Here is a 26,211-nt window from a genome sequence, read left to right on the forward strand (position 1 = left end):
GTTCATAAACCATTTGAGAATAAGTTGGAAACATGGTGTGACTTATCCTAAATACTTTAGCATATATATCAGTGTATTTCCTGAGTACAGGACCTTCTCTTACATTACACAGAACAAGAATCAAACACAGGCAATTTATCGTTGATGTAATACCATTATCTAATGCATAGTCCACATTCAAATTTCATCCACTGTCACAATAATGTTCTTAACGGCTAATTGTTTTTTCCCATTGGTCCAGGATCTAATCTAGAGTCATGTAAGCCATTTAATTGTCATGCTGTGCTTTACTTTTTTGTTTAAAAGCTTGCATTCAGTCACTAATGACCTGGATAGTGTCTCTTTTTAAAGTAATTTCTGCTTGCTGACTACTGTTCCAAGAATAGGAATTTAAGCCAAAAGCTGTCTAACAAAATCCCTTAGGAATAATGTTATCTGTGCCGGAAATGGCACGACAACTTTGAAACCCTGTTGTGACGACAAGTTCTGGCATTTCAGTAGGAGACAGTAAAGAGAACTCTAAGTTAAGCAACATTTTGCAGTTTTGAAATTTAAATCTTGGAATAGAGATTCTGTTGCCATTCCAGTCAAGGGGTAATGTTTACAAGTAGCCGTGTTGCACACAGATTCACAGTGCAGACTTTAAATCCAACCCTAAATAAATATTTAGCTCAATGATGTGTTAGTGGATGCTTAGTAAAAATCAATGTTTTCATCAAAATGAAATACTGGAGATATTTTTTAAAGTTTGGATGTAAATATTAGTTATTTGTCATTTTTTAATCTAAGTCCCCCTTTTTAAAAAAAGCTGTGCATTTTTAAATGTCTAGCATTAAAATGAATACAAGTAGTTCCCTCCCCCCCAAAAAAAACAAGGAACACTGATCTGTAGTATTTATGATGCCTAAAGCATGCAGTGTTTTGCTTAGTTCTGTAAATAGAATTATGATTAGGGCTACAAGGTTTCCACAGCAATTTCTAGCCACTGTTGAGCAATAGTGATTCCTAAGCCTCAGACAATTTTCTTTTTTCTCCATGTCAGGCTTGCTTCTAAAACTAGATAAAAAGAACATGAAAGAGCCATCGGTTTTACTGACTATGAATACATATCATGTTTTGTGAAAATTATATGAACCTACCTACCTAAACAGATTCTTTTTTTTTTTTTTTTAAGTATTGTAAAAACAGGCAAAAGTACCAAGTACCAGGAAACTGAGTCAGACCTACTGGTAGCAATTACACGACTGAAAAACCAGATGGTTGACGGGAGGTGCAGAGTCATCCCGTGTTATTTTCATGTTTTCCCTCTAAAAGAGAGAGAGATGTTTATACATGCAAGAGACAAATTAGCTACCAGAAAAATACTATGCACATCCATATTCAGCACGTAGATTAAAAATAAAATAATTGTCTGTTCCCTACAGTAGAACAGGCTTGCCCATTCATCCTTGTGATAGATATGCATGCAAAACCAAAATGAAACCAAATCCCTGCAGATGGCTCATAAGTCACAAAAACTGTTTAATCCTTTCATTGCATCCCTTTGGGAAGCCTGCCCCTTGGTTAGTAGTAACATGCAATATGTATAATGTCAAGTATTCTGTTAGTTTTTTAGTAGAAAGCCTTCGTTTTTTCTAACAGATTTTTGTCCCTGTATTTCACATAAAGAGCTTTATGCCACTCTGTTACCTTAATATGTACGTCCATAGAATTCTGTTGTAGCTTTTGTTTTAATAAGAAAAGTGTCAGTAAGCAGAAACCATGTATGGAAATCTTATCTAAAATTGATTGTGGCTCTTATCTAAATTGATTTTAAGAGGCAGGCAGGTAAATCTAAGGTGCATTTTTACATTGCTCTTTCTAGTGGATTTTGCTAGAAAACAGTTGAGTTTCAAGCAGGACTAAAATGAAAGGAGACCTTGGAGTCTTAACCATTGAACAGATGCGGTAAATGCAGCTTTGGAAATACAGCTGTCACTTCACATCTTTTCCACTGAGTACCTATGTAAGCCAATCACCAGAGCTGCTGTCATTATAATATTTTTGTACTTTTGTTGAAAATAGACACTGTGAGAACTCTTTAAACAGAGTAACGTGCCTATTATCAACCTATTTTTAAATATTTCATTCCTTCTTGATTTTCATTCCACTTAAATTTTTTGATGACCAGAACTGATGAGAACTTATAATAAAAAGGTACTTGTCTCTAGCACTGTGAAACTGTTCATTTGTGAGTTGCTAACTTATCAAACCAAATCAGAAATTCTTGATATCTTTATAACATTAAAGCAGTTCCTGATATTGACTCTTGGGAAGGATTTAATTTTCTTATTCTCTAAACTGAAAGTTGTACTGCTCTCTGTGATGATGTGAGATTATTTTTCTCTTTATCCCTGATGGGATTTTATATATATGTGCGCATATATTATATATATAGTATGTATGTGTATAAATGTATGTGTATGTACTTATACACATAAACACACACACTAGAATAGTTTTAGGTTATATCCGAACCTTGATATGGCTCCGAAAATAGGCAAATAGGTAGAATATATTGAAGTGTTCAATATAGCAACAGGCATTTAATTGACTAATAATTGTATGATCCCTTTTTAATGAATAAAATAATGCAATATTCTCTAACAATGGCTGCCTAACTTAGTAGTATTTCAGTTTTCAAATGGAAAAACTATAATGTAGGGAGCATAATGAACTTCCACAAAATCAGTGTATAAACTACGCACAGAACCTTGATCTCTAAATCTTCAACTTTAAAATCCCTATCTATCTATCTTATACTATATCTACTAAGTATATATATGATATTGTATTGTATTTGGATGTATATAGTGTAAGATGTTTAAGTAGAAATATTAAATAATAAAATGAATCAGTTATAATTCATGACAATATTAAATGATTCTGAACTATGTGTACTCACCTAACCATTGCGCATATTGTTTCCTTTTAGGAAAAAAAAAATACCAAGAAAGAAAACAAAGAACAAAATACCCGAGAATTCCTAAAGAACAGTAAGTACTTTAATGAGACAATGATTATACTAGAGCTTCTATGACCTTACAAATTTCTTTTATAGAAATATTCACCTTTCTATTTTCTAAGATAAGAAACTAACATACTAAGTAAATGGAGCCTTCTAAAACTCAATTTCAATTTACTGGAGCAAACTGAAAATCATTTATCCTATAATCCTCTTAGATAAGAGGCCAGGGTAATCCTTGTGATACATATATGTGGCAGAAGATGTTTATGTTGATTCCATCATATCTTTTGACTAGCATCATATCATTTTAAATTCTATAGAAGAAAAACAGTAAGTAAAATTTAATCAAAGTACCTCACGTTCTCTGTATGTGATACAAATTTTTTTTCACTTTGAACAAAATTTTAAGCAGAATCAATATGCTTGGTTTGTTTATAGTCATTAAATTAGAATTATTAAAAAATGGTAGCCATCTGCAGGCATTAAAACAGAGCTTAATCTCATTAGTACATTTCTTTCCAATCTTCTCACAACTTAATTATGACGTGTATTTCCTTACATAGCTATTATTTGTTAGTAATAATTGTTTTTATTAAACAAAATTAAGTGCATTCTTGATATAATTCTTTCTGGTAAAACTAGTAATATTGTAATGATTTCCTAGATGTAAACAATTACATATAATGTAAATAATTATAAATTTTGAATATGTGAATATCAAAAAATAGTAAAATAAATATAGGAAAGCAAAATCCACTTTGGTGACCCATGGTATATCACTTTTAATACCATGGTAGTTTTGAAATGAGTTTTCAAATGCACTTCTCTAAAATTCATAACAGAAATGTTAAAGTAAAATGTAGTGAATTAGCAAAATGATAGATCTATATCTTGAGATATATCAAAATAGAATAAAGTCCAATGGAAAGGCTATAAATGTGATATAAAAAAAGAAATTCATGAATAATTTTTCTAGGATATATACAAATTACACTTAATAAGATTTTCTAGCACCCAAAGAACTTTAAGATGTGATTCATGCATTAAATGATTAAATATAATTAATCATGGTAATGATGATATATATGCAATTTATCTTAAACTTATTTTACTTTTGAAGTGTGAGAGAAGCAGGAAGAAAAGGATTTTCTTTTACTTACCTATCTGAATATTATCCCTGTGCTGCCTCACTTTATACAAAGTAATTTACCTCACTTTTTGCTGTGGTTATGGATGGCTATACACTTTCAGTTTTAATCAGAGATTTACAAAATTCAAACTTCAGAACTTTCAAAAACTGTTCCTTGTTTTAAAAAAGAAACTCCAAATATGTGAATTGCTTTTCTGAGGTGACATAATATGTTTACAGACATAATATGTTTACATCGTCTTGGGTATAAGAAGGATAATTTAAGAATTAGATTTTTCTATCATGGTTAAAAAAAAGAAAAAGTGCTGCCAATTTGAGTGAATTGCAGAATATGAAATAAATGGGCAATTTCTTTTTGACATGTTTTATTGCCAGCATCTTACTGACCAGAGAAAGTCAACTAAGTAATTCAGCCAAAACATAACACAACACCTAGAAGTTGTCCCACAAGAAGTCTAGCTTCCCTTTAAGTTTTGTTTTTATGTAAATAAGTCAGTTTTTAAACATAATTCCAATTCCTTACACTACTTATTGGGGAAAAGGTTGGATTTTTAAGTGAAAGAACCATGCATATTTGTCTTGAGGTCTTTATACAAGAGCCAGATAATACCTACCCTAGCCTCTCACAATTTCTTAGTCATCTTCTTATAATTTTATTGTGAAAAGCTATCAGTAGCTTTTTATCTGATCTGATTAATCTGTAACTTATTTGGCCTGTTATTCGGTGTGACTTATATAAGTGATTTGATTTGAAATGTGATTTTCAATAGGATTTAGTATGGCATACTTTGGAAGGACCTGATTCAAGTAATGACATCTTTTGCTCATTTGGAATAATCCTAGGGAAAATAATGTATGTTTCCAAGAAAAAAATCATGCCTTTTCTTGGTGCATTTTGTGGTATAGGGCAGTTTTTCCCTTCAGTCTCTAATTGTCTTTTATTTAACAACAACGTGTTAAACTACTCGTAAATAATTGTAAGGAAAAAGTGACTCTTTTTAAGATACATATCATCTGATTTAATGGTTCCAGAATTCTTATGCCCTAATCCTTCCTTCTGTTTTTTTTAATTTTTATTTTATATTGGAGTATAGTTGATTAACAATGTTGTGTAAGTTTTAAGTGTACAGCAGAGTGATTCAGTTATACATATACATGTATCTATTCTTTTTCAAATTCTTTTCCCATTTAAGTTATTGCAGAGTACTGAGCAGAGTTCCCTTGCATTACAGTAGGTCTTGTTGGTTACCTATTTTAAATACAGCAGTGTGTACATGTCAATCCCAAATTCCATATTGATCCCTCCCCGTTCATCCTTTCCCCCCAGTAACCATAAGTTCATTCTCTAAGTCTGTGAGACTGTTTCTGTTGTGTAAATAAGTTCAATTGTATCATTTTTTTTTAAGATTCCCCATATAAGCGGTATCATATGATCTTTGTCTTTGTCTGTCTTTCTTCCCTTAGTATGATAGTCTCCAGGTCCATCCATGTTGCTGCAAATGCCATTATTTCATTCTTTGTAATGGCTGAGTAATATTCCACTGTATATATGTACCACATATTCTTTATCCATTTGTCTGTCGATGGACATTTAGGCTGCTTCCATGTCCTGACTACTGTAAATAGTGCTGCAGTGAACATTGGGGTTCATGTATCCTTTCGAACCATGGTTTTCTCCAGATACATGCCCAGGAGTGGGATTGCTAGATCATATGGTAGCTCTATTTTTAGTTTCTTAAGGAACTTCCATAATGTTCTCCATAGTGGCTGTACCAGTTTACATTCCCATCAACAGCATATGAGGGTTCTCTTTTCTCCACACCCTCTCCAGCATTTACTGTTTGTAGACTTTTTGGTGATGGCCATTCTGACCATTGTGAGGTGATACTCATTGTAGTTTTGATTTACATTTCTCTAATAATTAGCGATGTTGAGCATCTTATTGTGTGCTTTTTGACCGTCTGTATGTCTTCTTTGGAGAAATGTTTATTTAGGTCTTCTGCCCATTTTTTAAATTTTTTCTTTAATATTAAGCCACATGAGATGTTTGTAAATTTTAGAGATTAATCCCTTGTCGGTTGCATCGTTTGCAAATATTTTCTCCCTTTCTGTGGATGGTCTTTTCGTTTTCCTTCTGGTTTCCTTTGCTGTGCAAAAGCTTTGAGTTTAATTAGGTCCCATTTGTTTATTTTTGTTTATATTTCCACTACTCCAGGAGAGGGATCTTGCTGTGATTTATGTCAAAGAGTGCTCTGCCTTTATTTTTCTCTAACAGTTTGATAGTAGTTGGTCTTATATTTAGGTCTTTAATCCAGTTTGAATTGATTTTTGTGTATGGTATTGAAGAATGTTCTAATTTCATTTTTTTACATGTAGCTGTCCAACATTTCCAGCACCATTTACTGAAGAGACTGTCTTTTCTCCATTGTATATCCTTGCCTTCTTGGTCACAGATTAATTGACCACAGGTGCATGGGTTTATCTCTGGACTTTGTATCCTGTTCCATTGATCTGTATTTCTGTTTTTGTGCCAGTACCATACTATTTTCATGACTGTAGTTTTGTAGTATAGTCTGAAGTCCAGGAGCCTGATTCTTCCAGCTCCATTTTTCTTTCTCAAGATTGCTTTGGCTATTCAGGGTCTTTTGTGTCTCCATACAAATTTTAAGATTTTTTTGTTCTAGTTGTGTGAAAAATGCCATTGGTAGTTTGATAGGGATTGCATTGAATCTGTAGATTGACTTGGGTAGTATAGTCATTTTGACAGTTTTGATTCTTCCAATCCAAGAACGTGGTATATCCTTCCATCTGTTTGTGTCGTGTTCGATTTCTTTCATCAGCATATTAAAGTTTTCAGAGTACATATCTTTTGCCTCCTTAGGTAGGCTTATTCCTAGGTGTTTTATTCTTTTGATGTGGTGGTAAATGGGATCACTTCTTTAATTTCTCTTTCTGAACTACTGTTGTTAGTGTATAGAAATGCAATAGACTTCTATGTCTATATTTTATATCCTGCATTACTGAATTCATTGATGAGTCTAGTAGTTTCCTAGTAGCATCTTTAGGATTTTCTGTCACCTGCAAACACTGACAGTTTTACTTCTTTTCCAATTTGGATTCCCTTTATTTCTTTTTCTTCTCTGATTGCTGTGGCTAGGACTTCCAAAACTATGTTGAATAAAAGTGGTGATAGTGAACATCTTTGTCTTGTTCCTGATCTTAGAGGAAATACTTTCAGTTTTTCACCATTGAGCATTATGTTAGCTGTAAGTTTGTCATATATGGCCTTTATTATGTTGAGGTAGGTTCCCTCTATGCCCAGTTTATGGAGAGTTTTTTTTACCATAAATGGGTGTTGAATTTTGTCAAAAGCTTTTTCTGCATCTATTGAGATGATCATATGGTTTTTAATTCTTCAGTTTGTTCATGTGGTGTATCACATTGACTGATTTGCATATATTGAAGAATCCTTGCATTCCTGGGATAAATCCCACTTGATCATGGTGCATGATTCTTTTAACGTATTGTTGGATTTCGTTTGCTAGTATTTTGTTGAAGATTTTTGTGTCTATGATCATCAGTGATATTGGCCTGTAATTTTATTTTCTGTGGTATCTTTGTCTGGATTTGGTATCAGGGTGATGGTGGCCTCATAGAATGAATTTGGGTGTGTTCCTTCCCCTGAAATTTTTTGGAATAGTTTCAGAAGGATAGGTGTTAACTCTTTTCTAAGTGTTTGATAGAATTCACCTGTGAAGCCATCTGGTCTTGGACTTTTGTTTGTTGGAAGATTTTTAATTACAGTTTCAATATCATTACTTGTGATTGGTCTGTTCGTATTTTCTGTTTCTTCCTGGTTCAGTCTTGGGAGGTTATACCTTTCCAAGAATTTGTCCATTTCTTCTAGGTTTTCCTTTTATTGGCATATAGTTGCTTGTAGTAGTCTCTTATGATTCTTTATTTCTGTGGTGTCATAACTTTTCCTTTTTCATTTCTAATTTTATTGTTTTGAGCTCTCTCCCTCTTTTTCTTAATGAGTCTGGCTAAAGGTTTATCAATTTTGTTTATCTTCTCAAAGGACTAGCTTTTAATTTCATTGATCTTTTCTGTTTTCTTCATCTCTATTTCATTGACTTCTGCTCTGATCTTTATGATTTCTTTCCTTCTACTAACTTTGGGTTTTGTTTGTTCTCCTTTCTCTAGTTGCTTTAAGTGTAAGGTTAAGTTGTTTATTTGAGGTTTTTCTTGTTTCCTGAAGTAAGACTGTATTGCTATAAACTTCCCTCTTAGAACTGCTTTTGCTGTGTCCCATATGTTTCAGGTCTTCGTGGTTTCATTGTCATTTGTCTCTAGGTATTTTTTGATTTCCTCTGATTTCTTCAGTGATCCCTTGATTATTTAGTAGCGTATTGTTTAGCCTCCACATGTTTGTGTTTTTTACGGGTTTTAATCTCATAGTGTTGTGGTCAGAAAAGATGCTTGATATGATTTCAATTTTCTTAAATTTACCGAGGCTCGCTTTTTGGCCCAGCATGTGATCAATCTTAGATAATGTTCCATGTGCACTTGAAAAGAATATGTATTCTGCTGCTTTTGGATGGAATGATCTATAAATATCAGTTAATCCATCTGGTCTAATGTGTCATTTAAGGCCTGTGTTTCCTTAATGATTTTCTGTCTGGATGATCTGTCCATTGATGAAAGTGGGGTGTTAGAGTCCCCCATTATTATTGTGTTACTGTCAGTTTCTTTTTTATGGCTGTTAGGAGCACCTCAGTATATTAGGCAAATGCTATGTTGGGTGCATATATATTTACAATTGTTATATCTTCTTCTTGGATTGATCCCTTGATCATTATGTAGTGTCCTTCTTTGTCTCTTGTAACAGTCTTGTAACAGTCTTTATTTTAAAGTCTACTTTGTCTGATATGAGTATTGCTACTCCAGCTTTCTTTTGATTTCTACTTGCATGGAATACCTTTTTCCATCCCCCCACTTTCAGTCTGTATGTGTCCCTAGGTCTGAAGTGGGTGTCTTATAGACAACATGTATACGGGTCTTGTTTTTGTATCCATTCAGCCAGTCTGTGTCTTCTGGTTGGAACATTTAATCTGTTTATGTTTAAGGTAATTGTTGATATGTATGTTCTTATTGCCACTTGGTTAATTGTTTTGGATTTGCTTTTGTAGGTCTTTTTTCTTCCCTTCCTCCTTTGTTCTCTTCTTTTGTGATTTGAGGACTAACCTTAGTGTTGTGTTTGGATTCTTTTTTCTTTTTTGTGTGTGTGTATCTATTGTATATTTTCAGCTTGTGGTTACCATGAGGCTTTGCTATAGCAGTCTATATATAAACAAGATTGTTTTTAAGTTGCTGGTCTTTTAATTTCAAATGCATTTCCAATATCCTGCATTTGTGCTCTCCTCTTCTCACAGTTGCTGGTTTTGATATCATATTTGTGTGAAAATGATTTCCTACCTTTACTGTATATCTGCCTTTACCAGTGAGCTTTTCCATTCGTAATTTTCCTGTTTCTAATTGTGGCCTTTTCTTTTCTGCCTAGAGAAGTTCCTTTAGCATTTGTTGCAAAGCTGGTTGGGTAGTGCTGAATTCTCTTAGCTTTTGCTTGTCTGTAAAGCTTTTGATGTACCTGTCGAATCTGAAGGAGAGCCTTGCTAGGTACAGTATTCTTGGTTGTAGGTTCTTCCCTTTTATCACTTTAAATATTTCATGCACTGCCTTCTGGCCTGCAGAGTTTCTGCCAAGAAATCAGCTGATGATCGTATGGGGATTCCCTTGTATGTTTGTGCTTTTCCCTTGTTGGTTTTAATACTTTGTCTTTAATTTTTGTCAATTTGATTCCTATGTGTCTCGGCATGTTTCTCCTTGGGTTTATTCTATCAGGGACTCTTTGCTTTCTGGACTTGGGTGACTGTTATTCTTCCCATGTTAGGAAAGTTTTCAGCTATTATCTCTTCAAATATTTTCTCAGGTCTTTTCTCTCTCTCTTCTCCTTCTAAGACCCCTATAATGCCACCAACATTTGTTGGTGCATTTAATGTTGTCCCAGAGGCCTCTTAGACTGTCCTCATTTCTTTTCATTCTTTTATGTTTATTCTGTTCTGCAGCAGTGCATTCCACCATTCTGTGTTCCAGGTCACTTATCCGTTCTTCTGCCTCAGTTATTCTGCTATTGATGCCTTCTAGTGTATACTTCATTTCAGTTATTGTATTGTTCATCCCTGTTTGTTTGTTCTTTATATCTTCTAGTTCTTTGTTAGACATTTCTTGCATCTTCTCAATCTGTACCTTCATTCTTTTTCGAGATCTTAGATCATCTTTACTATCATAACTCTGAATCTGCTTCAGGTAGATTGCCTATCTATCTCCACTTCACTTAGTTGCCCTTCTGAGGTTTTATCTTGTTCCTTCCTCTAGGACATACTCCTCTGCTGTCTCATTTTGTCTAACTAACTTTCTGATTGCAGTTTCCATTCTGCAGGGTTGTATTTCTTTGTGCTTCTGCTGTCTGCCCCCTGGTGGGAAGGACTGGTTCCTGTCCACCGGTGGGTGGAGCTGGGTCTGTCCCTCCAGCAGGTAGGGCCATATTACAGGGTGTTTATTGGGCAGCTGTATGCTCAGGAAGACTTCAAGCAGCCTGTCTGATGAAGGGTAGGGCTGTGTTCCTGCCCTGTTGGTTGTTTGGCCTGAGGCATCCCAGCACTGGAGCCTACAGGCTGTTGGGTGGGGACAGGTCTTGGTGAGAAGGGGTGGCCTCTAGGAGGGCTCATGCCAATGAGTACTCCCCAGAACTACTGCCACCAGTGTCGCCACACTGTGCCAGAGCCACCCCCACCTCCACAGGAGACCCTCCAATACTAGCAGGTAGGCCTGACCCAGTCTCTTATGAGGTCACTGCTTTTTTCTTTGGGTCCTGGTGCTCACAAGACCCTGTGTGCACCCTCCAAGAGTAGAGTTTCTCTTGCCCCCAATCCTGTGGAATTCCTGAAATCTTACCCTGCTGGCCTTCAAAGCCACATTCTCTGGGGGCTCCTCCTACCATTGCCAGACCCACAGGCTGGGGTGCCTGACGTGGTGCCCAGAACTTTCACTCCTGTTGGAGAATTTCTGTGGTTCAATTATTTTCCAGTCTGTGGGTTGCCCACCCCCCAGGTATGGGATTTGATTTTATCGTGGTTATACCCTTCCTACTGTCTCGCTGTGGCTTCTCCTTTGTCTTTGGATGTAGGGTATCCTTTCTGGTAGGTTCCAGCATTTTTTTGTCAATGGTTGTTCAGCAATGAGTTGTGATTTGGGTGTTTCTGTAGGAAGAGGTGTGAGCTCATGTCTTTCTACTTCGCCATCTTGTCTCCACCCACACTGGATCCTTCCTCCTTTCTTTAGTTCCTTCCTTCCTCAAGAAAAATGACTCAATTTAAGCCTGAATAATAAAAAACATATAGTTTATTTCTTTAAAATTTTATAAAATATTTATGAAGAGAAATAATCTGAATTAAAATGATGTTGTCAAATATGTGTTAATATATGTCTTAAGGGTGTCAGTGCATGGAGTAAAGCATGATATTAGGTGACTTTTTCTTGTCTTTATCTGTAGAATACGTGCTTGTATTATACACCCATGACTAGTAAGATACACCCATGACTAGTAAGTAAGCTTTTACAACTTTTATTTGAATCAAACCTTACAAATGAAAGATGTTTTAGCAAAGGAAAGCCATACAGACCTCCTATACTTTTTCTTCAGAGCCCATAGCTTAAGAATGACTTGGTGGGGACTTCCCTGGTGGTCCAGTGGTTAAGACTTCACCTTCCAATGCAGGGGGTGTGGGTTCTATCCCTGGTCAGGGAGCTAAGATCCCACATGCCTCATGGCCTAAAAACCAAAATATAAAACAGAAGCAATATTGTAACAAATTCAATAAAGACTTTAAAAATGGTCCACATCAAAAAATGTATATATATATTAAAAAAATTTGTTTAATGATTTGGTGATTAAAATATTACTACAGATCTTTAGAGAACATTGCACTTATATTTCACAAAAACTTTTTGTGCTTAAGAAAGATAAGGAAAATAAGGAGAGAGGACCATTGGATACTGTATTTTATATTAATAATTTTCCTCTCAATTGCTGAACACTTGGTGGTGCTTTCAAGAGCTCAGTGGGTCAGCACTTTATAGACTCTAAACACACTGGAAAATAATAACAAAGAGGGTACATATTAAAAATTCAGGTGCTCAAGCATGCTTCTGAAAAACTATTCACATTACCCTAGGTTTACTAAACCTTTTTAAATACTATTGGGAGTTGACGTTCTCACTCAGGGCATGACTATTATTACCAATCCTGCTTTCCTGGCACACCAAATAGAGCAAGAAGTTTTCAGTAAGAAACGTCCTAATGGAAAGCAGATTTTAACTAGGAAAGGGTTTGTGATTCACTGGAGAAGAAACATTATTTGTAAATGCTCTGCTCAAGCTTCATTTAGTCAGACCTCTCTTTATTTGAAGTAGTTAAGTCCCTGTAATCAAAAAGTATAGACGTGTGTGTGTGCGTGTGTGTGTGTAATAGTAGCATAGAGCTAGGGAAAAAACTTATCTGGTCTAAAGTTCTTTTTTTATAGACATTACCTCCTTTAATATGCTCATTTATAGAGGGCCAGATAAGACAAGTCATTTATCCAAGCTGTTGTATCTAGTGACAGAATCAAGAAAAATTCTGGCTTCATTAACCACCCACTGTTTTTCCTATCTGTAGTATTAATTGAAAGAGCTTATAGAAAAACTGAGGGTTTCAGATTGGTTCAAGAAGCCTATTCTCAAAATTTTAACTTCATTCAACCAAAACTCTAACAAAATTTTATTTAAATAGCATGGCCTACTCTCTACCTGCCAAAAATTTTATTGTGATATGCCTCACTAGGATGATGTTTATAGTGGAAAGAATTAGAGAGAGTTACTTAGAGAATCTGAGTTTGAATCTTGACTTCATCTATTCCCCCTCTCATAGCAAAGAGTCCTGGGGAAGATGATGACTTTCAAGATCACACAGGTAAATTACTACTGGATAACAATAATACATACATACAATCTACCCTCAGCAAAAGTTAAGCAATTACCTCTTCGATTCTCTACTTTTTTTATCTAGATGACGAAAAAAAAATCTGTCCAGTCTGCTTCCTGAGACTCTCTGAGAGCTAATTAGATTGCTGTAGTGATGTTATTACATTATTTTATAAAATCTTATACTATGTTACTATAAAAAAAACAAGTTCCTTTTGTGTGAAAATTTGACTTTACTGTTTTGGGAATCCAATATTTCATTTTACAGCAACAGTCCATTGCTGATGAAATCACAGTTATTGATTGACGTCTGTTTTAGACAATAATGGTCATCCAGAAAAAAATTCCCTTTTCCTTGAATTTATAATTTACCCTTAATCCTGATCAGCCTTTCTCACACATAGACCTAAGAGAGTTCTTATAAAAAAGGAAGAGTGTTAGGAAGGGAAAAGGAACACTTATTGGGCTCTTAGTTTGTGTCACATGCTCTACTAATTATACAATTAAATTTCATTTGATTGTCAAAAGCACTCCTCCTATGTTATCATGGGTTCATCGATAATGAAAATAAGAACTGAAAGCCTTATAAAGTTAGCCTAATTTAGTAAGCAGAAGTTTTACCATTTGAACTCAGGTCTGATTTACCCCTTTTCAAGTTATCACTCTTAAACATTTAACAACGGGTGAAGGCAAAGCCTATTTCATTTTCCTGTATGAATGATGGCATGGTGGGAGGAGGTGGAAGTAAAGAATATATCACTTTTTAAAATGTAATTTGTCTATGAAGAATACTTGATGTACAGATAATACTACTTTATCACTTATCGTCAATAAACATTAGCTTGCATCATGCCTGTTTGTCCTTCAGATGCTAAAATTAAACCATGATAGGAGAATTTAATTATTAAAGACAGCTATCTTTAGATAGAAAAAGTAGAACCAAAATTTAAACGAATGATAGCCATAAGTTTAAAAGATCACCTAAAGAGAAAGAACTATATTTACTCTACTTTTGTTTGTAAATTAACAAATGGATGTTCACAGTATGTGCTTCTTAGATTTCTATGCTTATGTTATTATCTGGACTTGTTCCCTTTAAAATCATTGGTAAAACTTCAGAAATTTATCCCCTTATTCATTAATCTTTAATATTTGCTAGTGAGTGCCTACCGTCTACACTATCCCAGGTGTTAGAGATACAGAAGTGACCAAAGCACAGCCTCTGCCATCAAGTGGCTTATATTAAGAGTAATTACAAATACTGGAATGTCTATTTTATAAAGAGAATAATAGTACTTTGACTTACAGTAATTTAAGGTTCTCATATGATTAACCGTGGTCAGAATCACTTTATGTATTCATTTACTAGGTGACTGAGAATTTTGTTGCTTTCTTTGGGACATTGGGTATGATGGGTTTCCCACAATCATTACTATTCATGGTAAAGCAAAGCTAAACAAATTTCGTGACTTAGGGCATTTCCTAGAACACTAAAGAAGGAGCCTTCTATAATCATATTATAGCAACGTACTGGCTTTGGAAACTCACTCTCTGTGTTCAAATCCCAGCTCCACTGCTTATTAGCTCTGGGATTTAGGGCAATTTAGTAGACCTCGTGATTGTAGGTACTACACTGAAGTTAGCTATTATACTCATTCAATAGAAGTTGATAGAATTCAGTCCATTTTTTATTTCTAGAAACATTAAGCTTTGATTTGGCTGCTCTTATTGAAATTAGTCTTTATTTTGTTCTGAAAATTGTATCATCGTTCATGACTCAAATATAAGTTGTATAGTTACAAAAGAGAAGGGCAATGCTTTCAAATCAGCAATATGGTTTTAGAGATATGTGAAGTCTAAAAGAGATATGTGAAGTCTAAAGTTAATAAGACTTGAAAACAAATGATTCAGCCGAGTGATTAATGCTAATTTTGATCTGCTCTAACATGGAGATTTATTTACAGATTTGTCGGCACCAGGGCATTACCGTGGGTTGCATTATTCATTTGTGTAATTAAGAACATTGGCAGTGGAGGAAGGAACTGCATTCAGGTCCTTTTTCTGCCACTTACTTGCTGTATGACCTCAGGAAGACAATTTAACCTCTGCCTCAATGTCCTCATATATTACAATGGAGATAATAAATCCTATTTTATAGGCTTCATATGAGAATTCCAGTACACGTTTTTTAAGTGTTTATTACAGAAGTTAATACAGTAACATCAGCAGATAGTACTTCTGTTGTTATATTTGCTATTAAAGATATCTCCTTTGCAATATTAAAGGGGCATTTTTTAAAAATCATAAACCACATACAAGTCTGCAAGGAATAAAGACGAAGGAAAGTACAAAGGACGAAGAGTAGTGAAGGCTGGTTAGTAAACCTGAATGCAAGATGAAATTTGGTTTCGATACAATAGTAGTCTACCATGAGCCCTCTCCTAGAAGGCCTCTTCCTCCTTAAAGCAAATGCTACTGAAGTTAGACAAGGCCAATCGCATGGCTCCCTTTCAGAGAGGTCAAAAGTAAGACTTGAGACATTTTGCCAGTCTTCATGGTTCTACAAGTAAGCTAAATTAGCATGCATCCTGTTGTGAAGGGTACCAAAAAGGCTTTCTACCCTACCAAGAAATGCCTTCCTTTGGGGTCACAAATGGGGTCATTTCTACCAAGAAATGCCTTCCTTTGGGGTCACAAATGGGGTCATTTTCTCCAGAGAAAATAACCCTAACCCCAACTGTAGGCTGAGCAGGTTTCCAGAAATAAATTATACCCAACACATGCTATTACAGGCACCACTGTAAAGTTAAGGGCAGTTTTATGCCACTGCATAGCAAAATGATACACTCTTCCTTTAAAGAAAGTTACATAAAGTTTTGTACGTGATATCTAAAACTGAAGTCGCAAAATTATTCTTTCACCAAGGAAATCTCAGATAACAGCACTTCTTATTTTGCTGCTTTTTCCCCCATGTTAAGGAATCAACTGAGTTCCTCCTCATTTTAGTACCTCACCTATGTTGTTAGTAAATTTCACATCTACCATTTTAATTTGCTTTATTGTTTGTCATTCTTTTGCAAATATCGTAAAAATCCCTTTATAATACTGACATGGAGTATCAATACCAACACCACTCTCCTTTTCATGTCGAATCCTGTTCTGCCTCTAAAGACAGGTATATCCCAGCCTTAGTAATAATGATTCATTTATCACCAGAATGTAATTCATGGTAAATATCTTATTTTTCTCTTCTCCTTAAAAGTTAATCCTTACATAAACTACACACGATTTTATTTCTTTCCTATTCTAAAATATAAAAAAATCTGGTTCAGCACATGCTCCATTGTACATTTGAGCAATTTATGTCTCCTTATGGCTAATATGAATTGCTTAACCCTGCTATTGTTTTTATTTTCCACTTTCAAAAGTATCCTGGCAAAGCCTATGTTTATGAATTGGTACAAAATGTTTCAGACTGAGGAAGGAAAGTCTCTAAACAAATGCCCAAAGTGCATTGGCTTCCTAACTCGATGACCCCCCAAAGTGGTATTATATGAATTTTCAACAGTCTGAAATGTAAAAAATAATTCTTCACAGTTTTGCCAGTTGCTCAGGGTTTTTGCTTATCCGTCTTATTTTGGCATGTAGCATTGACACGTTTGCTTTAACATCTCCTGGGAAGTACTTATTTATTTTTTATTAACTATGTAATATTTGAACGTTATTTAGCCTTGGATTTTCCTTCTCTTTTGTATTTAAAAATACATTTTCCTCATTTTAGAGAAGGTTTTCATAATGCCCCCCATTGTGTCTTAGAGCATTTTATATGTGATAGTATTTATAATATCATTGTATTGTAGAATGCATGATTTTTAAAAATTTATCTGAATTATACCTAACATAATTCTAGAAAAAGATGGGTTTGCATAATTGTGTAATTATTAATATGCCCATTGTTTCCAATTATGATGAGATTTGAACAGTTGTCAATATAGCTCACGAAAGGCAGAGCCAAATTTGTTATTGAGACAGCTAAAGAAATGGAGAAAAAACAGGCAGTCCCCCACCTATGAAAGTTATGTTTTCTTTCTATTTCATGAGATAGATATTTACTCAGAGTCATTGCACAAACAAACCCATGAAAAATTGCACAAACAAACCCATGAAAAGCCACAGTCTCCGCTGAGCCACAGTATTTAGAGCATTGGGAATGGGGATGGCATGAGTGAAAGGGGGACAACAGCAAAATGTTTCTCCATTTCTCCTGACACTGAATTGACCCTGCCCAAAATTTGAAAAATAAGTAAAGCTGGCTTTCCATACTGCCTTGTCTCTTTCTGACCTTTGCTTTTTTCCTGATGTAATTCTGTTTCCCACCTAATGTTCTTGAGATGCCTTTTCTTTAAAGTGGTTTCAGCTTCTAATTTCCTAATCCCACTTTTCTCTTGCTCAGCACGCCTCAGTGCAGCTGGTATAGGGAAGCTACTAAGAAAAAAGGAACCGGCTCAAAGTACTCGCACTGGCCCTGCATTCTCTCTGCTCTCCCCCAACCCCTATACACAATAGTGTTAACCCAAAAAGCAAATGACAGAGGGGATTTTACACAGTGTGAGGTCCTGAAATGATGAGCTCAGATGGTATGGGTGGAGATATTTGGGGACACAAAGTTTCAGTCCATCACAACCATCTATACCAACCGTTCTATTGGGACGACTCAGATCAAGAAAGTAGCGCTTAAATTTTAATTTTCAATTTGTATCATAACTAACTCTGGATGTAAATATAATTAGTAATGATGAAACAAATGCTGTGTTCCTTCTGTGCTAGTGTCAACAGTTATGGAAGTAGCACAGTGAGGCCAAGCCAGCCCATGCCTCTGTCCTCAGACTGAAGGCAACGGTGGTCACCATTAACTGAACGCTTACTTCCCCCTGAGCACTTTACATGTAATTTCCCCTATTTCACAAACGAGCAAACTGAGAGGCAAACTAACTTTCTTAATGTAACATATCTTATAATTTTTGAGCTAGATGCAGACTCGAGTCTATATAGTGCTAAAACCCGTACTCTTAAACAGACAAGCTTCAGACTTATACCAAAACAATGTTTGAAGAATTTCTCTCTGCATGAGAGGGTGAACTCCTCGAGTGTGGTAGGCAAATCATCTTTGTGTCCCAGACTCTGTGCCAGAGTTCGTGCTCAGTGCTAGTTGAACCAAATTGATGACTTTTTTACTCAGACTTTTTTACTCAGATCTATCATAGTAGTGGCTTCATTGAAAATTTTCTTTTCTCTTATTTTTCCTCACCAAAGCTAGATTAATCCACATCCCCAAACACTCCATTGCAATAAGGTTTTCTTTTCAAGAGTTGTATCTTTAGCCCTATACAAATTTGTCATTTATTTTGACCTTTTTTTAATTATGATAAAATATACATAATATAAAATTGACTGTTTTAACCATTTTTAAGTGTACAGTTCAGTGGTATGAAGTTCTTTCACACTGTTGTACAACCATCACCACCATGTACCTCCAGAACTTTTTCATCTTCCCAAACTGAAACTCCATATCCATCAAACAATAACTCCCCATTCCCTCTCTCCACAGCCCCTCACAGCCCCTGGAAGCCACCATTCTACTTTCTATCTCTATCAGTTTGACTACTGTAGGTATCTCATATAAGTGGAATCATGCAGTATTTGTCCTTCTGTGTCTGACATATTTCACTTAGCAAGGTCCATCCATGTTATAGCATGTGTTAGCATTTTTATCCTTCTTAAGCCTGAATAATATTTCATTGTATGTATATGCTACATATTGTTTATCCATTTATCCCATAATTTATTGAATAATGTAGCTGTCCAATGTGGAATTTTTCGCCATTTCCTAACTTAAGATGCAAATATAGAAATGCAATGAGTTTGTGACTTCTAGGACAGCTATCCTTTTATGTCATAAACTCTAAAATTAATCACAGAACGCTAGTTGAATATAGGCAATCAGCAAAAGAAATAGATGAGTTTAAGATAATTAGGGTGTCTGAGTCATAAATATGCCATGTTTTAACTGCTCCAACTAGAATTAGCCAGTCTTCATCTGATTATCTGATGTTTTTACACATCAACTTTTCCTTAGAAGATTTGAGAAGCCAGTGGTATTTTTAAATTGCTATTTCTCTAAAAATAAACAGAGGATTGTTGATTCAAAATAGGAACGCAAATTTATAACCTTCAACTTTTTTAATACTACCATTTAACTTCTAATCTGTATATTATGAAATATTGTTCAAGAATTACTGGATGAATCTTAAATCAATAAGAAAGAAATGATCTATTCATCCCTTCGTGTTTTCAACAAATGGTTCTTATGTGCTTACTATTTTTACAGCTAGCATTTACTGAATGCAAGATACACACACATATGTTTATAGCTGTATATATCTCCTAATAGACAAGCTTTATCACCATTTTTACAGATGAGGAAGCTGAGGATCAGAAAGGTAAAGTGATTTTCGCAGCTAGTAAGTGGCAGAGTTAGAATTCTAGATGCATGGCTCTTGCTCTCTGCCACCTCACACTGTCCCCCCCTCTACATGCCATGCATGGTGTTATATGCAGGGCAAGACACCATCTCCACCCTGGAGTAATTCACATTATAGTGGAATTGGTGAACATTCTAAAATGCATCATAATAGTACGATAAGAAATACTTGGAATCCAGTTGGACATGGCTTAACATCGCCTGAAAAACTTTACAGAATAAAGGGCAGGCCATCTTGACCTTGCATGACTTGCTTCCATGCTGGTTTTCCACTTTGATTGCTAAAGAATTTACTTAAGCACATGGTATGGTTGGTTAGGGTTGAGGCTGTAATGAGATCATGAAGGTCAAGTTCAAGTGTTTGTTTGAAGTTAACCTCTAGCCAGTGGAAAATCATTTTTTTAATGTTGTTATTTTTTTCTGCTTAATCTCTCATTCTGTAGAAGCCTTAGTAATAGTAACACTTTTTTTTAAAAAGATTAATTTTTGTTAGCTTGTTAATGTTCTTGCATTATAGAAATGAGGCAAGATTTAAGTGTATGACCTTGGCTTTTGTTCAGAGCCATCCCTTCTCTCGGGTGATCCTCAACAGTATGATCCATAATAACCTTTCGTTGCTACTTTCTGACCTGTTGGGCGAGGCACTAAAGCCTGCTTCCCAAGGTCTGTGTTGCTTTAAGTTACCGCAGTGAGGAAATTTCACAGTGCTGTCGTGCTTTTGGTTAATACAGTTTTGTGTTTTGCTTGGAAAAGACAATTCTGACTGATAGTGTCCTACTGATTCAGATGTTCTCTGACAGTAGCTGCCTACCAGGTTTGCCTTCATTGACTTTTCAATGTTCTGTTACAAATAACTTGCATGTACAGTTTGATATTGAAGGGCATAGAAGGTTCCCCACTGTGCATGAAGTTGGAGCAGCCCTGAGTCACGGGGTGGTGTGTGCTTATTCTCATTCTGAAATCACCCGCTTGTCCTAGGCTGTTGCCATTACAGAGCTGCGTTTTCTCTGTCATTCTTTTCTCTTCTCCCTGTTTTATTCTTTCAGACATTCCAATGCACCTCTTATTCTTTAAACTTCATTCTTAGAAATCCCCCATGATGAGTGAAACTTGATATATAAAGTCATAGGTGTTTTCTTATTTTTTTGGACACCTGGAATCCACAGTATATTGAATTGCAACTACATATTTTGTTAGTAATTTTAAAAGAAACCTATTTTTCGATTCTTCTGAAATTGTGGATGGTTAGAAATGTCTGTTATAATCATAATAAAAATAACTATCAATCATTTAATGAATGCCTCCCACTTGCCAAGCTCTGTGCATAGCAAATTTCACATGTTAGCTATAATTTTGACAGCTCTACAAGGTAGGTTATCATTGCCCCATTTACAGATGAGGCAACCAAGACTCTGAGAGATCAAGTCACTTGCCCAAGATAATAATAATCACTACTCTCTCTCTAATCATGCTTGACTTTTAGTATCTAAAATGATAGTAATTAATAGTGTTTGGATTTGTAGGGCACTTCACAGTTTGCACGGCAGTTCACATACGGTACCTCTTTTAACCTCACAAAACTGGTATCTGTACTTTCTATTTCGTCTTATTCTCTGTAAGACCATTTTAAGGCTCCAGATTCTGAAATGGATTATGAATTTCCTTGGGCTGAAATATCACCCTTTGTTAAGTTAGCATCATTTGAAATAATAGCTTCATTTCTACCACTGCTACTTTATGTTTGTATTTTATCAGTGGAGAAGGCAGCTGGAGAACTTGCCTGTTGATACCCTTGAAGAATTTGGGGGATTACGCTTACCCAGACAATAGCTGCCTAAAGCAGAAGCATAATAGTGTTTTTGAGACCATAATTCTCTGCCCAAGAAATCTGTGTAAAAATTATATACATAGCTGCTGTTTGTTTTTTACTGTCTCCTACCAAGATCCCAGCCCACAGCATCCTTGCCATTTAAAGACGTTCCAGTCTATACAGACTGTTCCCATATCTTCATATGAACCAAAGCATCCTATTCATTCATATACATGAATAGACATAGGGAAGAGGGGGAGGAAATAGACAAGTGCACAGAGAGAGAAAGGACACCTTACAGTATTACACAAGGATAAGGTTACAGGAAAATCGATACTAAGTACATTTCTGTCTCATCACTAGTAGTTCCAAAACTCAATGACCTTAGATTCTCTGACGTAACTTAGGGTGGAAAATACCAATTGGGTAATGGGAACAACAAATAAAAAAAGTTTAAATAGAAGAAAAAATAAAACAATTAAAGCCACCTGTTATCTCCCGTCCCCCGTGGACCACAAAACCACTCTACTCATTTCAGAAAGTTCCCTATTCTTTCAAACACCAGAGCTTTGGCTTGAGAGTTTGTCCCCACTTTTCCTGACCTAACCTCCTCCTATGCTGAGTTTCTCCGTCTCATCTATAGCCCCAGAGCATCTACCACAGCACTGCTCGGGTCTGCTGGATGGGAACAGAGTCAGCCATCAGTAGGGTTACCTTGCCACCTCCTCACCCCCATCATTCCAGAGAGCAGTCCAGCACTTTGAGCACAATGCCCAGCACACAGCAGAGGATTCTACGGCACCAGACCCTGTGCTCGTTCTGAGGGTTATCCTCAAGGAATATTAGAAGAAAGGGAATGAAGAAGGTAGGGATGGGAGGAATGAGAGAGAGGAAAAAGAGACAGAGGGAGGGAAGGGGAAGGAAGGAAGGCGGAAGATATAAAAAAACAATGTAATGATTTAATCTATCACGTAGGTTTTCATATAAAACAGTTTTTTCAGCAAAGAAAGACATTTATTTGAAAAAATAAATATTTCAGAGTCATTCAGAACTCACAATGGGGATGAGGGAAATGAGTTTTATGTAGGACTAGAAGTCAGATCTTATCATTTGTTTTCCCACTATTTTGGAAGTTTATTTTTCTTATTACTATTTCCACTTTTATTATGACAAGGTCTTTGTTCACTCCTTAGCTAACAAATGTTAGAAACAGACAATTTTATATGTTTTTATAACGTAACAAATAAAATAAAAGAATTTTATCTCCCAATCTACAAATTACTGCATTAAAATATTCCTAAATAATGCAAAATCCACTATATACATATGTGAGGGTGAGTGGGTTTTCTTTTTTGGTCTCTGTGAGACTGATTATGCTAGTTGATACCAGTGCTCCTAATAGGAACTAACTACTCCCCAAGAAAACACCATTTACTCTTCATTCTCCTGCTCAGGCGCTCTGTAGCTTTACTTTCTCCTTTTTAAAATTTCTCAGCCCTGCCCTCATCAATCCTAAGAAAACTCCTGATTTTTCTAGCACTTCTAGGCCTTGAGGGGCTGCATGCTACCATTCTACTGCTCTTCATACATTCCAACAACTAGAAACTCATGGGTAGAGTGTTGAGCATAAGACACATTGCTCCGCTTAATGACTGAGACTTGATTCCAATTCTTGCTATACTTGTGGGCAGACAAGACAGACAATGTATTAACTAAAAAGCCGATGTTTTATTTTTCTTCCTATCTCTCTGCTACTCAAAAACAAATATCCCAGGAACAATAGTTAGTTAGCAGTCACGGAAGGCAAGAAGATTAAACAATCTTGAGAAAAAGAAAATCAAGGATGATTTTTGAATAGTACCTCGAAATGTATTATAATCACTTCCATAATCACTTCCTAACTTCTAAATCAGATCTGACCAACACATACCCCAGTATCTATTGAAATCTATAGGTCAGTCAAATTTTACACAATGAGAAAGGAATATTTATTAGTCTTTGTGTGCATTTATAGGCGTAGAAGGTGCTGTGTGAACTGGTTTGAATTTTTCCTCTGTTCATTATCTTATGGTTTCAATTAGTAATGAGCAGAAAATTGAAAAAGAGGGGAGAAGGGAAGAGTAAAAAGATCAAGGGTTGCAAAAATTAATTACAAAAGAACAAAGTAGTTATTCAGAAGATAGAAAAAGAGATATTTCACAAAAACGAGTTAGATTATGGGTTGGAGGGAAAAGACCACACATATGCACAGCCACGTACACGCACACATCACCCACACATGTGATATACTGACCACACACAAAGATGTACACACATGCACAGACTCCGCCTCAGTTGTATCATCCACACACACACACAAAAGCACAGACTACACACGTGCTCATTTCCTCACAAGCACACACAGACACAACGAAGTTATGCTCCCATATCTCATAGTGGCTTCCCTTGGTCCTCAGTGCTCTGGGGGCAAGGATGGGGAGGGCAGGGCTCACAGTTGCCTAGGACTGGCCATGCGACCAGATCTGTAAAGCTCCACTATCTTTGCTGTGCTGCACCTTTATACACTGCTGTACAGTATCATTCCAGAAAATCTTAAATTTATAGTCTATATGCTTCAGATATCTTTGGGTTCCTAAAGCAAATTCAGTGACCATCTAGCGTGAGAAAGCAGAGTCAGTGCCAAGGAGTTATGAGCAATATTGCATTCCCTTGAATTAAATATTGTGGATTGTACTTATCTAATGCTGAATTCATACAGTGGGAATAATAACACTGGCCTGATGAGGAATAAGTGAAATAATGTTTGTAACACACCTAATACAATGCCTGGTGCATAAAAGGTGCTCTAAAAAAAAAAAAAATGGAGAAGGGCGAGGCATAATTTTACCTTTGTTATAAAGATTTCTGGCTGCTCTTGGTTTGGTTGATTTCCCTCATGTAATCTACTAGCTTAGACCTTAAATAAAGCAATTGCATTTTCCAATCTGATCACCTTTTAGCGTCCTAAGAAATATTAATAAAGACTACTTAGTCCACATTAATCTGCCTCTGAAACCCGAATAAAACTTTCAAAGGTAGTTCAGAAATACACACGAAGTAAGTGTTACGTATGTATTTCCTCAAGGCAGTCAGTGGCGTATGATTTTAGATCATATATCCGTGCACTGGAGAAACCCTTCTGCTACGACAAGCTAGTTAAATTGTGAGATTCACCCGGTTTATAAAAATCAACATGCTTTTTTAAAAGAAAGCATTTTAAAAAATTCTTTGACGTGTTAAGAAGAGGATAATGTTATAGATGTTGGTTAAAGGTAGTTGTATGGAATTAAAATCATCTAGCTCGTGACTATTTGTTCAGATGTCCCTCCTACAAAAAATAGAGTTCTTATGTGTACTGAATTCTCATAGTTGACTTTAAATTCTGCTTCCTGTATTAAGTAGAAAAATAGAGTCGTGGAACTGTGGAATTGGAATTTGGAAATATGCATTTCAATGCCATTTGAATATTAAAAGTATTAGGAAACTATATTGATACACAGGCATTTTTAAGAGTCAGTTCTAAGTCATTTTTTAAAATTTTAACCTTTAAGCTCCTTTACTTGGAAAAAATTTCTTATAATTTTAAGATCATATAAAAACCATAGTGTTCTGAATGGCTTTATGTGAACTTTGAAGCAAATGGCTAACAAGGTATGAACCCAAGCAAGGCCCCAGATGATTCTCTCTAGCAGTTAGTTTGTAAGGAGACCTTGTAATATAGACTTGTTGGGGTTTCCAGGTAAAACATCAAATACCAGCTGTACTTTCATGCTCAGTGGTGTAGAAAGGCAGAGGGGAGAGGTAAGGATGTGGGCACCAGGTCCTGGGCTAAAGGTTCACGTAAACGTCCCCAATTCTTTATGCTAGCCTACATCCTCTTCTAGGATCAAACTGCCCTGGGCTACAAACTGAGACTCGGAGAATATATTTGTTCATGACCACACACACCAAGTACAAACTGATGTAGAATATGTTACGTACCTGCCTATTTCAGGGTTGAGTGTCATCATTTGGCATTATTGCCTTTACACTTTTATTTCCACCACGACACACCCATGAGGCAAGTCTGAAAGAGGAAGGCAAGACTTCACATCATTCTTAGAGCCCCTGCCAGGCTTTGGATTTCATTCTTATTAATTTGGGTTGTAGTTGCAAAAAGCCAAGCCACAAATGACCTTTGATTATTTTATGAAACCTAAACACACTTGTCAAACCCAACCATGCAGAACGGTGCAACTTTTACTCTGGTTTTGTGCCAAACGGGATGAAGCCTCTGGTGGCCTGGACAGCTCTATTTCCTGCTTTCAATTTCAGAGAGTCTAATTAGTAAATCAAACTTTTAAAAGCTGTCTAAAACAATTAATTAGGTCATAATTACTCAGAAGCATATTTTATAGTGTACTCTAATCTACTATCTGGTCTAAATGCTTGAAAATGGTATCAATTTCATTATTAATTATAATTGGGCATAATCCTTTGGTGATGGAGGGTGAAAAGAAAACATACTCTAGCGATAAATTGTTCACATATGTGAAGTAGATAAATTCTTCCAGAGCTCAAGAGTGCTAGTTGTGCTCTGGAAT

General features: G+C 35.7%; 1 protein-coding gene across 1 annotated transcript in view; it reads left to right on the top strand.

The window, feature by feature from the left end:
* SYT1 (synaptotagmin 1) overlaps positions 1-26,211 on the top strand; it is a 535,754-nt gene that overhangs the window by 178,545 nt on the left and 330,998 nt on the right. The window contains exon 4 of the mRNA XM_029205603.1: positions 2,975-3,035. The gene's annotated coding sequence lies outside the window, so the exon portion shown is untranslated. The remainder of the gene's footprint in view (positions 1-2,974; positions 3,036-26,211) is intronic.

Source organism: Monodon monoceros, unplaced genomic scaffold, assembly GCF_005190385.1.
Source record: "Monodon monoceros isolate NGI ecotype Baffin Bay Population unplaced genomic scaffold, NGI_Narwhal_1 Super_Scaffold_6, whole genome shotgun sequence".
Taxonomy (NCBI): domain Eukaryota; kingdom Metazoa; phylum Chordata; class Mammalia; order Artiodactyla; family Monodontidae; genus Monodon; species Monodon monoceros.